The 18,203-nt window shown below is 41.4% G+C and overlaps 1 protein-coding gene across 4 annotated transcripts in view; it reads right to left on the bottom strand.

Moving 5' to 3' along the window:
• IFTAP (intraflagellar transport associated protein) overlaps positions 1-18,203 on the bottom strand; it is a 58,531-nt gene that overhangs the window by 23,678 nt on the left and 16,650 nt on the right. The window lies entirely within an intron of this gene.

Genomic DNA, 18,203 nt, shown 5'->3' with positions numbered 1-18,203 from the left:
TTGCTTTTCTTAAGAGGAAATATTTACAACAAACAGGACCTTCCTCGATCTCGAGCCAGATCCAGAGTCACAAAGCCATAGGCTCATCCAGTGCAGAAGTCAAGGGAAGGACCGAAGAATCCATGAACAGTGCCCCCACCACACCACAGCTTCACCAAGGTGTGACACATGTACGAGTCTATAATTTTTACTGTGTGCAGTTGTGCCACTGTCACCACAATTAAGGTTTTAGGTCATTTCCATTACCCCAGAAAGGTCCCCGGGGTTCATTTTGGGTCACTCCCCATTCCTACCTCCAATCGCAGGCAGAGCTGCCAACCTCGTTTCCACGCTAGAGACCTGCCCTCTCTAGACATCCACGCAAAGGGAGTCCTGATGTGTGGTCCTTTGCACCTGACTGCTTTACTTCGCATAACATCTCCGAGGGTCACCCCGGGTGCAGCGTGTATCGGTGCGCCCCTCTTTCTCACTGCCATTGTATGAATAGGCCACATTCTGTTTCCCACTCAGCAATGGACACCCGCATTGTGTCCACATTTCATACCCCCTTGATTCTAATACCGAACTTCATCCAAGGACCGCGATCACCAAGCCAGTCCCACCCGGTGCCACACATGAAGAAAACAAAGGACACCCAGTGTTCCCGACGTCCTTCCACACCCAGGCACTGGGAGAAACGTGGATTTGAACTAAAGCTACAGCTCTGATCACCTTATCGTCTCGGTGTGGTCACAGCTCTAGAATCTGACCACTTTCTTTTACATGGTCCTGTTTTCTTCAGATTTATCTGAAATCGCCCTTCTTATTTCATTATCTCTTCACACTAAAATGCAAGCTTAGGGGAGCAGGACCCACTCACCGTCCCTGGAAGGGAAGATGCTCACTCTCTACTCCAAAGCACATGTAACAATCAAGGCTGGGATGTCGACCGACACTCGACCCTTCAACTAGTGAGCTCACTGTGCACCTGGCCCCATGCCCCACCAGAAGACCAGAGAGTTAAAAAAGTAGTAAAACATAGTCCATTCCCTTAAAATGTTACAACACAAAAGTATCATGTTTTGCATACCTTTCAGCCAGCATTTCTATGTCTATGTGCTTTTTTTTCTTTCTCAGAACCATCACTATTGTCTAACAAAGATTTTTTTTTAATTTACCACATTTATTGTGTTGTCTATCTCCCCCATCTAGGATGCAAATTCCCTGAAGGTAATGATTTTTTGTCTCTTCTGTTCACTTATGTAAATAGTATTTGGCACATAGCAGGTGTTCAATAAACATTTATTGAATAAATGAGGATATGTAATGTAGCATCATTAATAACAGCTAAAAATTAGAAATAAGTGTTCAACCAAAAAAGGGTGGTTAAATATGAAATATCCACACAAATATAATGTAGTTATTAAAAATATTGTTAAATAGCCATAGATATTGAAATGGGAAGATGTTCATAATATAATATCATATGTAAAAGCAAGTTATAAAAGGAGTATATATAGTATATTTCCACTTTTATAAAATGGGTACAATAAATTTGCTGCATATATCTTTAAACTTTAGTTGAATCCTTCATGTAATTCAGATACTGTTAATATAAAAAATGGAGGACTTCCGCCAAGATGGAGGCATAGGTGGAAACACTGTGCCTTCTCCCACAACCAAGTATGAACACAACAAAGGTTTGGAGAAACAAAGACATAACCAAAGGACAGAAAATTGAATTATACGGAAGTCCGACTACATCTAACTGTTCAACGGGGACGGTAAGAGGGGCGGAGCCAGCAGTGAGCAGGGTCGGGCAGGACAGGTCCCCCGACTCAGGCGCACAGGCAGCCCAGAACCAATTGGGGTGCAGGGCACACTGACCATGGTCACACATTCGGGCACAGTGAGACAGACCACGCAGGCCCCAGGGGGCGAGGGCTGACAGCAGTGGCACACTCGCGTGCAGTGGGACGAAACGCGTGGGCCCGGTGACGGCAGCAACTGCGGCACCAGTGAGGGCCGCAACGGCAGGCTGGACGTCATTGTCCCTCTTTGACCCCGCCCCCACATACAACGTCACAACCCAGCAACTTAGTTGCCCTGTTCTAGTGAACACTTTAGGGCTCTGATCCTGCTACGGAACAGGCACAAACAGCCCAAAAGATGGTGCAAGAAGAACTCAAAGTCCCAGAGTCAATAACTCTAAGCGACCGAGAAATTGCCAGCCTCTCAGAAGCACAATTCAAGACACTATTTATCAGGATGCTCACAGAACTGGTAGATTATAGTCACAGATTAGAGGAACAAAGCCACAAATTAGAGGAACATATGAAGGCTAAACTAATTGAAATGAAGGGAGATGCACAGGAAACCAATAGTGATGGAAAGGAAACTGGGACTCAAATCAATGGAATGGACCAGAAGGAAGAACAAAACATCCCACCAGAAAGGAATGAAGAAATGAGAATTCAAAAAAATGAGGAGAGGCTTAGGAACCTCCAGGACATCTTTAAACGTTCCAACATCCGGATTATAGGGGTACCAGAAGGGGGAAAGAAACAGCCACGAGTGGAAAACGTATTTGAACAAATAATAAAGGAGAACTTCCCCAGTCTGGCAAAGGAAATAGACTTCCAGGAAATCCAGGAAGCTCAGAGAGTCCCAAAGAAGTTGGACCCAAGAAGGAACACACCAAGGCACATCATAATTACATTAGCCAAGACCAAAATGAAGGAGAGAATCCTAGAAGCAGCAAGGGATAAGGGGACAGTCACCTACAAAGGAGTACCCATCAGACTGTCAGCGGATTTCTCAAAAGAGACCTTACAGGCAAGAAGGGGCTGGAAAGAAGTATTCCAAGTCATGAAATCCAAAGACCTACAGCCAAGATTGCTTTATCCAGCAAAACTTTCATTTAGAATGGAAGGACAGATAAAGTGCTTCTCAGATAAGGTCAAGTTCAAGGAGTTCATCATCACCAAGCCCTTATTATATGAAATGCTAAAGGGACTTATATAAGAAAAAGAAGATGAAAAATATGAACAGTGAAAGGACAGCAAACACACAGTTATTAACAACCACACCTAAAACAAAAGCAAACCAAGAGGACAGCTAGATCAGGAGTGGAACCATAGAAATGAAGAACACATGGAGGGTTAGAAATAGGGGAGTGGGAGGGGGAGAAGGGGGGAGAAGGCACAGAAAATAGCATAGATGGTAGGTAGAAAATAGATAGGGGGGAGGGCGAGAATAGTGGGGGAAATATAGAATCCAAAGAACTTGAGACACGTGGTTATAAACTAAGGGGGGGAGAATGGTGGGAGAGGGAGGGTGCGGGTGGAGGGGAATGAAGGGGGGGAATGGAACAACTGTAATGGTATAATCAATAAAATATATTTTAAAAAATATATATATATAAAAAATGTATGTATGTATATGTACATACATGTATATATATAATTACTTAATCCTAATAACAAGTCCATGAGGTAGAGGTTATTACAGACATTTTACAGATGATAAATCTGAAGCTCAGAGATTTTTTAAATGTTTTAAATAGCTTATTTTTTTTTAAAGAGGGGAAGGAAGGGAGAACAAGAGGAAGAGAAACACTGATGTGAGAGAGAAACACTGGCTCACTTGCCTCCAGCACACGCCCCAAGCAGGGACCAAACCCACAACGCAGGCATGTGTCCTGACCAGGAATTGAACTGGTAACCTTTTGCTTTCTGGGATGACACCAAACCAACTGAGACACACCAGTCAGGGCATAAAGCTCAGAGATTCTAATAACCTTCCTAAGACCACCTAGATGGGAAGTAGCGGAGCTCACATTCAAATCCTGATTGTCATCAAGTCTCATATTCTTAACTGATAATTAGATATGTGTACAAAATAATCAGCAGAAAAGTTTATGAAGAATTAATTCATCAATAGTTTACCTCTAAAACCCAAAATTATGATATTATTAATTAATTAATTGGGCCCTGGCTGGTGTGGCTCAGTGGATTGAACACCAGTCTACAAACCAAGGGGATGCCAGTTCAATTCCCAGTCAAGGCACATGCCTGGGTTGCGAGCCAGGTCCCCAGTAGGGGGGCGCGCAAGAGGCATCTACACATTGATATGTCTCTCCCTCTGTTTCTCCCTTCCCCTATGTCAAAAAATAAATACATAAAATCTTTAAAAATTAATTTGGTATAGTTTGCCTACATGAAACAGACACCCAATAGCTTGAATAAGATGGAACTTTATTTCTCCCGCATGCAATAATATAGATATAGATAATTCGGGGCTAATGTGGTTGTGCTGCTCCAGTCATCCTAGAACCCAGGCTCCTTTGATCTTTCTGTCCCTAGGGCACCACCACTCCTTCACTCCAAACAAGAGGATGAAGAAACAGAAGCAGAAAGTGTGCACATCTCTTCCCCTCTGTTATTGGTGAAGGCCTGGTTACTCTATTGAGTGAGCTACTCTATCGAGTAGGCACCAAAACCAAGCAGCTGAGACAATAATTATTCTCTCTTTCATGTAACAGTTCAGGACAGGGGGGCAGACTCTGTTCCATGTGATGATCAGGGACCAGGGCTTGTGGGCTGGCTGCTACCTTCAGCACATGGCTTCCATCTCTGGGTCTAAGAACTTACTCTAATGATTGCCTATTTCCAGCCAGGGGAAAAAGAATTTTTTTATGAAAAGTCCAGGACATGTTTCTTAAAGAATATGGTCCAGAAGTTACACATGTCAGTCCCTTCACTTCTTATTGGTAAAAACTTAGTCAAATGGCTATACCTAACTGCAAGAAAGACTGGGAAATGGCATCTCTATTCAAGTGGCCATACAGTAGCTAAAAGTTCTATTGCTATAGAAAGAGCATGCTTTTTGTTTCGCTGTTTGTTTATATGTGTGTGATGATGGCTCCCTGTATTTTCTAATTTTCTTACCATGACCAAAAAAAATTTATTTGTAGAAGTGAAAAAGCATTTCCTTCTAATCCTCAATCTAAGGAGAATACCTACATGTGTCTCTTCTTTCCCAAAAAGTCTTTTCTGGAAATACTGAAGAAAAAAAAATATATATATATATACACACACACACACACATATGTAGTATTTTATATTCACATTTTTATATTTTAGAGTTAAGATTCCTTTAAAATTTAACTTTGATGTCCTCCTTTTAAACCATAGTTATCCTAATCATAAAATTTTACACTTGAATAAAAGTCACTTCATGTGTGAAATACACAGCAGAAAAACGCAATATACACAGTAGCACAGGATTTTGAGGAACTCCTACATCTCTCCATACCCTTCCTTGATCTCATTTAGGGTGCATTTCTCAAAGCTGGCCTGAAAGTCAAGGTCCCTGGGCTGCACACCAGAGCTACAAAACTGGCATTTGTGGCTTGATGCCCAGGAATCTGCACGATACTAAGCAGGTGATCGTTACAGACACTTAAGGCAAGAGCCCCATGTAAAGAATCCACGGATGGAGTAGAATCTTAAAATTGAGAATAAAAAAGAAATATCTGATACCTTATCTTTGTCAAAGAATACGAAACACCTTTGCCTGAAGGTCATGTGCAGACGTACTATGTGGCCCATCCACCAGAGGCCAGTGTGGGATCATTCCCTGAACTGAATAGTCTTACACTGTACAATATACACTATACATAGAGACACTACAATACAGAGCTGGTTTTAACCACTTCAAGAAATATGGTGCGGACAACTAACACTGTAGATAGTAATTTGCATTTTTTTATATTGTAGATTCAAGATTTTTTTAATATTTAACCTTGATGTCATGCTCTTAAATCATAAATAGTCCCTGCCCTATAATCATAAAACTTTACTCGAGTAAATCTTTAAAACTCACAAAGTACCTTCATATATATTTCATCCAATCCTCACCTAAACCACATGAGACATCCAAGAAGGCAGAATTAGCCCCGGTTTACAGACTCAGAGACAGTAAGTGGCAGGCCTGGAGTCTCACAGAACTAATAAAAAGTCTTCCAAATCCTCAGCTAGAATAGAACCTTTTCCATTACACTGGCCATGCCCATGACAAATAAGAAATATGAGGGGAATATAAAAAACTCTTTGTAAAACTATATCCCATCAACAAAAAAAATGGCCTTTCCCCGGAAACCGTTCCCATCTGCCTCCCTGCACAAAGGTGTGACTACTTAGGGCAATCGCTTGTACCCACAAAGGCTGAAGAAAGTTAGAGGAAGTAAATTATTTCTGGCCCCTTTACAAATAAATGCTTCTTAGGAGTTTTCAAACTTTACGAGGTAGAACACCATTTCCGCACAAAAGTGGGACAATCCAGGCTCACGCACTGGCACACGGCCTTTGGGCGACACCAGCGCAGACTGAAAGGCCACAGGTCTTTCACTTTTCTTCGCTGTGTGCGGGGCACTCCAGAACACCCCTTGGGGAGGGAAAAAAGAGGAAACAGTCTAAAAAGTCACTATTCTTACCATTCTCGTGGCTCTTTTATTAACTCACAAATCATGTTTAGTCAATCTAAAATTCAGACAACAAAAAAAACAGAGGCAATGTTGCAGAGAGGCTCGTATCAGCACGATCCGCGCAGTCCCAGTGCCGCCTTGCCAACCCACCGCTCCCTGCACAGTCCTGACGCATTCGCACTGCCGCGGCGCCCTCGTGCGTGCGGACCATCTGGAGCACAGCGCACACAGAAATAAACGAGGGCGACATAAATCAGAGTGGGGACCCTGTCTGCTACATCCTGGATTCCCGGATTCCAGCTCCATCCCTAAAATACAGCAGGGGCACAGCCAATACTGAGATGACCTCGACTAAGCCAGAAAAACTGGATTGACACTGTCATGACGGACTAAACTCAATACCCGGGAATTAGGTGACTGGCTACCAGTTACACAAAATGTAACTTATGGAGAAGGAGAAAAAAAGGAAAACATGGCACTTGACTCACAAGCCCTTTTTCTCTAATCAGCAAATCATACACTATTAAATCCGGAAAACACATGAAAACGGTGTGATGACTCCTTTCTGTGCTAACCAAGCAGCAGGCTGCATGTGCATGTATCTCATCTGGAACGAGTCCAAGTAGGGGAAACAGACACCGCCAATCCCATACAAGACGGAGTGTTTTTCATACAAGGGAGGTCCGAGTTTGGTCAATATACAGTTTCCTGTTTGCATCCTTGGGGGTTAGCTGACCATTTCAAAGAAAATATTATTGTTTCATGGCTGAGAGAACACTGCTAAAACCACCCAGATGTGAATACATGCCCATCCAACCGAATCAGGGGATGAAGACTTATGATCACCTCAGTTTCCAGTCGAGTAATTTACTCTTTCCAGCAAGTATAACAATATCCTTAACCACATGAGTAAAAATAATGTTATGGTTAAAGAGAAATGCATAAAAACCAAATGGGCATGTACTTAACATTGTTTACACTGGCTACTTAAACATTGATAGTGACCATCTTAAAAGTTTATTTGGCTACGATAAAGTTCTCTGCCTGTGTATTATAAAAGTTCAAAATTCTATTTATCTAAGAAACTTCACCTCCATAATTTATATGTGCACATAAAATATACTGTATAATATATATGTTTAATAGATAAAAAGAATTAAAGAAAATGACCCTTTTACTTGTACATAAATCAAATTTAAAAACTCATAATCTCTTACTTCACTGAAAATACTAGTAAAAAGCTATTCATTGTAACAAAATACTATGCATTAAACTCAGTGCGCAAAATAAATGTAATAATTATAATTCAAAACATTGTAAATACTTAAATACATTTTATTTCCTTATCCAATTACACCAAACTACAGCAGACACGGAAAACAAATGAGTATCTATGGGCCAAATATTCACGGGTAGAATAAAAATGAACTGTAACAACTGCGGCTGAAGATTTATGCTAATATATCTGAAACAAAATGGTTCCATCAGCTCAAAATCCATCATAATTTGAGGGAGGAAATTTCCTTCTGCAACTGAACCAGCATTTTTCTGTGTTTCATAATTTGTCCATTTGTTCCCTAAGTGGAGTGATTTAGTGATGACAAAAGAAATAGAGAAACAAATGAAAATTGCTTAATTACAGGTTGCAGATGTTCTCCCAAAGAGAAAGAACAGGTTAATGCTGCTGACACTGTTTCTTCCACATGGCTGTGCTATAAATTAGTCCACTTCACTCAATACTATTTTTCTCCTCCAGCGTTCTCTGTGATATTTGATGCTATGCTGTGATTCAGGAGCCACGTACAGAGAGCTACTGAATTTATGATCCACATAAAACCATAAGCTTTCTTTCTTTTCTTTTTATCCTTTGCAGCAATACCAAAGACGAAAGAAACCATCAATAAAAAGCTTTAAAATAACATCACTTCCTTATTCTTTCCCTTGGGATGCCAGATTAATTAGGTGAGTTTTTAATTGCCTCATTGCTTTTATTGGCAAGTCCTCATATGATGTCTTCTACAAATTTCTCTTGAGGTGAACATCTCGATAGCCTAAGTCTTAACTTAAAATAGGTTTATTGCTATTTGCTGTGTTATTTTCAATTGTGCACTTCACTGTTCAACACACATTTAGAAGAGTGCTTCCAGCGTGGCCTTTTTTTTCTAAATGTGGCTAACGAAAAAAAGGAAACAGAAAGACACTGCCAATGGCCTGTGAACTAAAAACACCACTCAATATTCAGTAGGGAATTAAATGGCTGATAACAGCGCAGAAAATGTGGCTTCAGTGCCACCTGGAAGCGTGAAGCTGGTCAGTTCGTTTCCAACTTCCTCTGGCAGACAGCCAGCCAGTTGCAAGGGTCTCAAAACAACACGGAGCCCGCCACTCTCTGCCTAATGCTTTACAGAAAACAACTGCAACAGGCGACCCAGCAAGGAGCACAGGCTGTTGTCATGTTTTCTTTCGCAAGAGAGAGCCGTTTTTTACGCTCTGCTGACATTCTTTTCCTGCTCTGAAACTGGTAAGAGGGCCAGCTGCTTTCTATAATTTTCTCTGTGGTGTTTTTCGACAGCAGACTTTAAATTTATACTTCAGATTTGGAAAAGACTTTGTGTGTATCCCTATGGAAGTTTAAAGACACATTTCTAACACTCGAATTCAAAACAGCTTTGGGGACCGAAATGATAGGTCGGCTCTGGAAACACGTTGTTTCATGTGCTGTCACCAGTTTCATTTTTAATTACGCTTTTTTGGAAGTTGCCAAGTACAAGTAGTGATATTCCTTTGCCTGAACTGACAACTCAAAATTTATCAGTCCAGAAGTGTAAACCGAATCCCAGCCCAGGATTCTAAGCTCTTGACAGAATATACACGTAGTAAGGAAAAAATGAATAAAAGACTTCTATAATGAGAACTCCGTGACGTTGAACAAGACCCTGGGCCTCTGGGGGCCTCAGTTTCTCCCAGGGAAAACACTTGTGACTGCTCTTTGCCTCCTTCTTCGCCCTAATGCTCCGTCAGCCACCTGTTAGCAAGCGCAGCATCTCAAGGGCCCCGTCTGCTTTGTTTCCTCCTCCACTACCCCAGTCCACATCTCCACTTAGGGATTTCTGCTCAGCCTCCTACCTTGGCAGATCTCCTGTGTGTGTGTGTGTGTATGTGTGTGTGTGTGTGTGTGTGTAAATCCTACCAGGGCTCCCGGCTGGCTAGTATATCAAAGCCAAACTTGGGGCATCCTGATGCAGTCCACTTGCAGGCCCTTCTTTCTCTGCCTGCCCATTAAATGTGCATGTTCTTTAGGGCTCAGTCTGAGGCCCCCTGTCTGTCTTTCTGTCATTCTGAATTCTCGTATGTTCCTTTCATTTGATTTATTCAACAACTATTTATTAGGCATCTACTCATTCTATATTACCAAGCACTGCTTCAGGCACCGGAGTAATAATGGTGAACAAGACCCACAGGCAACCAGGTCTTATGAAGCCCACACTCGAGAAAACTAGAGTAACTCCTTTGAGGTCTCACTTCCATGCCAATGACTCATACGGTCCGCCTGCCGGGGACTCCCAGTCCCTGAGAACCGCCCAGCGCTTTGAGTCAGGCAGGAAGCTGGGTCAGAGCAGGGCTCTGGAGCCACACGGACAAGGCCCATAATCCAAAGCCACCACTAACCAGTTACATGCTCTTGGGCAAGTCTGTTAGGGTTGCTGTCACAAATACCACAGACTGGTGACGTAAACAACAGAAATGTATTTTCCTCACAATTCTGGATGCTAAACTTCTTTTTTTTTTTTAAAGATTTTATTTATTTATTTATCTTTAGAGGGGAAGGAGAGAGGGAGAGAAACATCAATGTATGGTTGCCTTTTGTGCGTCCCCTGCTGGGAGTTGGCCTGCAGGGAACTGGACTACAACCCAGGCATGTGCCCTGACTGGGAATCGAACTGCGATCCTCTGGTTCGCAGGCCCACGCTCAATCCACTGAGCTACACCAGCCAGGGCCTGGATGCTAAACTTCTGACACAAGTTATTGGCAGGTTCTATTCCTCCTGAGCCCCACCCCCACCCCGACCCCCACCCTGACCCCCACCCTTGGACTGCTTCCTTGCTCTGCCCTCCTGTGGCCTGTTCTCTCCGTGTGTACCTCCCGGTGTGTCTCCCTCTTCTTACAAGGACACCAATCGTATTGGATTAGGATCCCACCCTGATGACCTTGTTTAATCTTAATTACCTCTTTAAAAATCCTAATTTCAAATACAGTCACATTGGAGGTTAAGGCTTCAATAAATAAATGTTGAGGGGGCATATTCAGTTCATACAGCAGTTACTTAACCTCAAATCTTGGTTTCCTCATCTGCAAATTGGGAGTAATAAAAAAAATTTTAAATGTAAACAAAATTTACTAGGTTATTATAAGGATTAATCCAGATGATCTGGGGAAAGTCCTAAGCGTACTACCAAGTACTTAATAAATGTTCACTGCTTCTGCATAATAAAAATAGACAACATTTCTGATACTCTCAAAATCCCGGATGTTTCTGCGGGAGGGGTACGGCAGTACAGAGGAGGGTCCAAAGTTTGAAGTGTGAATGCTTGACCGAAGCTCAGGCAAATTGCTAATCTACACAATGACTTTCATTTCTCTGGGCTATAAAAAGGAACAGTATTGAATAATACTTGTTTGATTCATTGTGGCAATTAAATAAGTTACTGAAGACAAATGTTTAGTGAATATACCAACGAAGGAACCTAAAGTAAAGAGCACTCAACTGACTCTTGCAAACCGGTGCCTTAAAGGAGTATGGGTCGTCCTGTGGTTGCAGGACTGCGCTATCAGAGCTGGTCGTCGGAACCAGTGTGCTCGGAACTAGGGTGCAGCAGAACTCCCTGGGGAGACTCACGAATATAAAAATTCCTAGACCCCTAGGAACAGCATTTCTCACTTAATAAGCCCAGGAAAGTGTCTGGATATCTGCACTTTTATAAAAGTTTGCTGTTAGAAAGCGTTTCTGGCCCTGGCTGGTGTAGCTCAGTGGAATGAGTGCGGGCCTGAGAACCACACAATGGCGGTTCGATTCCCAGTCAGGGCACATGCCTGGGTTGCAGACCAGTTCCCAGCAGGGGGTGCACGAGAGACAACCATACATTGATGTTTCTCTCCTCTCCTTCCTTTCCTCCCTAAAGATAAATAAATAAAATCTTTAAAAAAAAGAAAGCGTTTCTGCAGGGCAGCCAAGTCTGCAAACTACTGGCCCACAACAGCGCAACCCAGGAGAAGTACAGTTTAAGGAAGCAGAGTGTGCAGCTGAACAACCAACCACATCTTAAAATATATTTTTTAAGATTTTATTTATTTATCTTTAGAGGGGAAGGGAAGGAAAGAGGGAGAGAAACATCAATGTGTGGTTGCCTCTGGTGTGTCCCCCACTGGGAACTGGCCTGCAACCCAGGCATGTGCCCTGACTAGGAATTGAACCGCGATCGTCTGGCTCGCAGGCCCGCACTCAATCCACTGAGCTATGCCAGCCAGGGCTAAAATATTTTTAGATGAAGTTAATTCTAATATAACGTAAGCCAATTTTCTAAAATAATATTGTAATTCCAAATGTAGTGAAAAAGTATTACTGAGAAATTTTACATCCTATTTTTACACCATCTTCAAAATCCTGTGTACATTTTGTGCTTATCACATATCTCAATCCAAACTCAAAATTTTCATCAGAAATACCTGATCTGTATCTGTATTTCATAATATTTATATTTTAAAAAATTGGTTTATTATTTGTCCCAAACACATGTCAAAGTTTTCCAATAACTGAATTAAGTATTAGTTTTGTAATTTAAATTTAAACTAATAAAAATTAAATGGAATTTAAAACTCAGTTCTGGGGTAGCGCAAGCCATATCCAAATGCCTAGTAGTCACATGTGGCTTGTGGCTCCTGCATTAGACAGTGCAGACCTTGTGATGACAGAGCACGTGACAACCGGATGTTCCTGAAATCTGTACCAGTGCCAGGACACCAGCACAGGTCTTACAAAACGAAACGTGGACAGACTTCCTAAGGTTATTAAAATCTAAGAAAAACCGAAACCTATATAGAGTTTTGAAACTAAGAATTTCAAAGATTTTAAGTGAAAGAAAGATCTGACCAGCACCAGTGAATAAAGCCACAGGCACAGCCATTTGTCCCAAATATTCAGACATACAGTGATCTGTGGGGGAACCTTTGCACGCAAGTCTCCCTGTCCGCCACAGATGAAAATCAAACTACCAAGACATGATCTGCCTGGGGAGGGGAGTTGGTCAATCTCTCAAAGGAGAAGGACCACGAGCCCCTTCCTCAACAGCTTTTATTAGGTTCATGATACTCAGGAATACAGGTAAAGCTCATCAATCAATGTCAGGTGGCAAGAATCAAACAGTAGATAACATTTCAAAGAAATCTGAGGGCTTAGTCTGAGTCAGTGTCTGTCAGGTAAGGAGGGTGCAGAAACTTTGGGAGACATACTCATTTCCTGCTCGGACCCTTATCATATGAATGAAAGCACTCTTAGCAAAGCAGGCTTCACAGGACTTTAGGAACTCTTTCTTATGCCCGATCACCCCGGATCCCGCTCTTGCCAGCAAAGAGCTGCACCGCCTTCCCCATCACAGGTTTTTAGGCTTAAGTGGATCAGAGCCAGACAGTACTTCTCCCAGATGGAAATGGGGGCTCAAGCTATGTCAGAATAGCCAGGGAGCAAGGGCCCATCACCCCATCTTTACTGCAGCCCTCTGAGTCCTTCCTTGAGGGCCTCCCAAGTGATTGTGTCTGGCTTAGGTTGCTCCCTCTCTGAAGGGTCTTATCTGTCATTGACTAACCGACCAAGCGTTGGGGGCAGAGATGGATGAAGCAGAAGCAGTGCTCCTGCCAGGGAGACAAGCTTTGTCTCCTTAGTGGCTCACATTCCAAAGGTGCTCACTCAGCCTTAGCCATGGAGGGTTTACAGCTCCTGAAACCAGGCAGGGCAGTTCCCAACAGTGTTCTACTTGTGGGGTAGTTTAGTTCAAATATTAACAAGTACGAAGGGAGAAAGAGAGGTGGAGTCGACAGGAAGGTTTTCAAATATATGTGGAAAGAATAATAAAATGCTAAAAGCACAAGTATTGCAACTGAAATGAGACTAGTATAAAGAAAACTGGAATCCACACCACACCTCAAAATCAGAACCAGAATCTTTGATGTACACCTAAGAAAACAGGTTAAAGTGGGTAAATGTGGCGGTGAGCAGCAAACTGTCTGAGTGGTAATGTAGACACGGCAGAATCACTTGGGAAACTGGATGCTAAGAATTTTTAAAAATGATATGGGAGAAGAGAAAACAAACACTATTTAAGAGGTATTTGCAAAATCACAGTAGATTCACTGCAATTTCCAAACTATGTTAAGCTGAATAGTTGGTCAAACGGGCAACTTCAATGGAAATTAATCATTTAGTCTGAAGCACAAAATCTGAACAATAATAGGGTGCACACGCACGTGTGTGTGTGTGTGTGTGAGAGAGAGAGAGACAGAGAGAGATTCAGAATTGCATGTAACAACTAAATCCCTCCAGGATTAGTATACGTGACAAATGGGATTGAAAAGATTAAATGCCAACTTCTAAGTCACCGGCTTCTCACGTATGCCATTTCAGTAACTTCCAACAACATTCGCATGAGCAGTGACCTCCACTCAACTGTTCCCACACAAGGCCGTGTGGCGATCTCTGTGTGCAAGGAACTTTTAGAAACCTGCCTTTTTTTCCAGCAGTCTAGAAATAACTAAACCTTACTAAAGCAAAGCTACATCTCCATCTTGAAAATTTTCTATTTAAACCTATTATTAAAACTACACACACACACACACACATATATATATATATAATTATATCAGTACTAAAACAAATGGCGCCATGATTCAAAAGGACCACCANTCCAACAACATTCGCATGAGCAGTGACCTCCACTCAACTGTTCCCACACAAGGCCGTGTGGCGATCTCTGTGTGCAAGGAACTTTTAGAAACCTGCCTTTTTTTCCAGCAGTCTAGAAATAACTAAGCCTTACTAAAGCAAAGCTACATCTCCATCTTGAAAATTTTCTATTTAAACCTATTATTAAAACTACACACACACACGCACACACATATATATATATATAATTATATCAGTACTAAAACAAATGGCGCCATGATTCAAAAGGACCACCACCAATTGAAGCATTTTAACATCTTTCAAATTCATCTTCTATCTCTCAAACATCCCGGCACTCTGTTTAATGTTTTAGGATCCAAGCTAAGTTTTTGTTCAGTGGTTATCCCAAACTCTCCTGGCATCCTCTCCAGAGGGTAGACAGTATTCTACCATTGAGTGGGGTCTGAATGCTGCTCTTACAAGGCTTCACAGAATTCCATGCAGAAGCATGGAAAGTCCTAAGAGAACTCCATCGTTTGCTTATTTCTCTCTCACTGGACTATGAGTGCTTAAGAACACTTACCTGATTTATTTTTGGATCCTCAGCACCTAAAATAATACCTAGGCCATAAAAAGACACTCAGAGGATGAATGAATGAATGCATACATGTCATTAATAAAACATCAAACAGAAGTCTTCATATCTGGATTTTTATAACCTAAAAAATTTTAGCAATATGACAGACAAGTAGGATGAATCATTTTTCCCTTCAGATGGACATTCTAAAAAAACATATAAATTCATTATATTCACAAAGACACTGAGATACCTAAAACTTAGTATTTTATCATTAGTCACAATAATGTCAATGATATAGTAAGATCTTCACCAATAATGAATAAAACCAGACTCTGCATTCTGATTTTCTAAATTTTACAACTTGGTCTTACTTTCTCCAACCAAAGACACTACTGAGAATTCAGTTATAACTGTCTCTTTTAAAATTAATAATTAATATAATTAATATGTCTTTAAATATTTTGACAGAACATTGTATTTATTACCAAATATATACCATGGTGTTAAAAACCAGAACTGCTCTAAAAAAACTGCAAAATACAATCAAGATAAATGTACTGTAGTGAGAATTATACTATAATATTAACAGTTTCCAGCTGTTTTTCAAGAGTCTAAAGCAGTAATATGAGTATATTTCAATAAAGCTATAGTTAAATTTTTTCCAGGGAACTGTTTTTAATAGGATTACTGACCCTTTTAACACTTTAGAAAGAAAATGAATCCCACAAGCACTCTGGCGTATGGCTACTATAAAATTAAATAGAACAGTCAATCAGTGGAAGTGTGAATGGACTTGAGAAACTAAACTTACTGAAGAATTGTACATAAGTACCCATGGTGATAACCTCTTTAACTTAACAGAGATTCCTCTACATAGCAAAATGACCAAACACACTAAGACAAATGAATGGCTGAAAAGGAGAAAACTCGGAAGAAAGAGCTTTCATGTTTTCCTTAAAACAGGACGAACAATATTCACTTTGATCAATTCTGCTTCACTCAACTCTCTACGCCTGTCCCTAAGTCCTATTTGGTTTCTCAAAAGGTATTTAAATGTTTCAGGGTGGGGAAGGATGCTTCCTGATTCGAGACACATTTTTATACTCACAATTCTTTGTTCTTTAAGAGGATTTTTTTTCCAGTTCATTAGTTTATCATGCAAACTGGCACNGGGGGGGGGGGGGGGGGGGGGGGAGCGGGGCGCAGAACTAGTGTGCTTAGAGATGCAGTTTATGTGATTTGCGTCATCATTTATTTCAGCTCAATTTGGGGCCCAAAACTAAACTCAAAATGAAGTTACCAGATGTGTAACAATTTCCGTTTCAGCACACAATGATCATACAGAAATCTCAAAAGGAAATAGAACCCCTTATCCCGAAAACTATTATAATCGCCTTAAAATATCCAAGCCTTTGCAAGTTCTTACTCTCCCATAGCACAAAAAGAAAGTCAGCTTCATAACAATTTTAAACTCAGCTTTAAAATACTTTACAAAACAATCTGAATTACCAAAATGCCACTGGCATACCAAAATGAGTAAGTTCTGCCGGTTTTACCCTGTTTCCACACACACACCCAACATCAGCCACCTTACAGTGGCACATCTGGGTCCAGTAAATAGGGAACTAGACCATTAAACCATCAAACAATTAGTCTCAAACATCCTCCTGATCTCCAATCCACAGACTAAGGTGACTGGCTATTTTCATGATTGCTTTGATCCACGTATCCTGTCAAAACACACCATCCATAGTCCTAAAGTTTACTAAAGACTTACTAAATTCTCCATTTCCCTTAATTATAAACAAAACCAGAGTCCACAGTTTTTAAGTAAAAACGGTACAGACACAGACATTCCAACTGTTTTGCACAACAAAACAGACGTGTTAGAATCACTTGTCCTTTTCTTCTTTATCACTACCTTCTTTTACATTTTCTAAGGACGCATGAATCATCACTTTTAGTCATGAGTCTAGTATCTTGAGAGTATCATGACCTCACACATTATGAAACTCCGGGTCCTCAATCCTGGGTACCCATGAGAATCACCAGGGGAACTTCTACAGACCACTACCTTCCAGCCCCAGCTAAGATTCAGCCCCCAGTACCAATGGGCTCTGAAAGTCCCTCCAGCGAGTCCAACACGCAGCGAAGTGGAGAACCCGCAGTCTCGCAAAAGTGGATCAATGACCCAGAAAGGACCAAGGCTGAGATTGAGATCAAGCCGATGGCGACCTGAAGCAGAATTTACAATATAGATCACAAACTCAAGTGCCTACAGGAAGCACTTAGTGAATGAAGCAGGCAGTGTGTACACACACTTTCAGGTTGTGCAAGGGCCAGAGAGCATGACAGGCCAGAGCGCCCACAGCTAGAGCTCTGAGCTCTAGCTGATCCTGCCTTCAGGGAAACGGCAGGTAACGGAACTGTTTACTTCATCAGAGAAAACACAGACCAAGATTTGTATGTAAGGTATCCCAACTTTTAAACATTGGCTCAATAAAAAAAAAATACCATGGGTGGCAAACAAAACACATAATAAAACACACAACACAGGTTTGGTCTTTAGGCTTCAGTTAATTGCTTCTCGTCTGCCACCGGGTTGTTTCCACTGTACAGAAGTCAGAGCAGCAGCATCGCAACAACCACAACAACAACAACAACCACAACACTCAGCTTCCATTCAGTACTTATACATTAGCCACTAAGCTAAGAGTTTTACACAGATTATCTCAATTCTCTTTCACCAACCTCTGAACTTCTATTATTATTCCCCTTTCCCTCGGTAACAGCCCCCTTGGTAACCACCCCCTCCCCTTAGTAACTGCCTCCACCCCCAGGTCACATGGCCAGAAAGGGGCCACGCCAGGGTACAAATGTCTGTGGTGTAATTCCATAGCCTACTCTATGCTATAGTTCTTAAAAGTTTCAAATGTTTTTAAAAACCTCCACTGTTTGCACTTGCATTTCTTCAAAGATAAAATGGAGGGATTGTACCAACTGATTTCTCAGGTCCATCTTAGTTCTCAAATTCAATAGCTCTGACTCTGTAACACAACTTCCGGTAGCACCGAAATGTCAGTATTTACACGTACCAGTTGTGAATGCCCTGATAAGAACAGCGGGATCAAAGGAATGGAATGAATGGATGCTCATTAAAGAGTCTTTCTGAAAAAGCAGCAAAAACACAAAATTATAATAAAATTCTTTATCTCCACCGCTA

This window comes from Sturnira hondurensis, unplaced genomic scaffold, assembly GCF_014824575.4.
Source record: "Sturnira hondurensis isolate 20B ecotype Veracruz unplaced genomic scaffold, ASM1482457v3 Scaffold0002638, whole genome shotgun sequence".
Taxonomy (NCBI): domain Eukaryota; kingdom Metazoa; phylum Chordata; class Mammalia; order Chiroptera; family Phyllostomidae; genus Sturnira; species Sturnira hondurensis.
The sequence above is the reverse complement of the archived record's forward strand: the minus strand, read 5'-3'. Positions and strand labels throughout refer to the sequence as shown.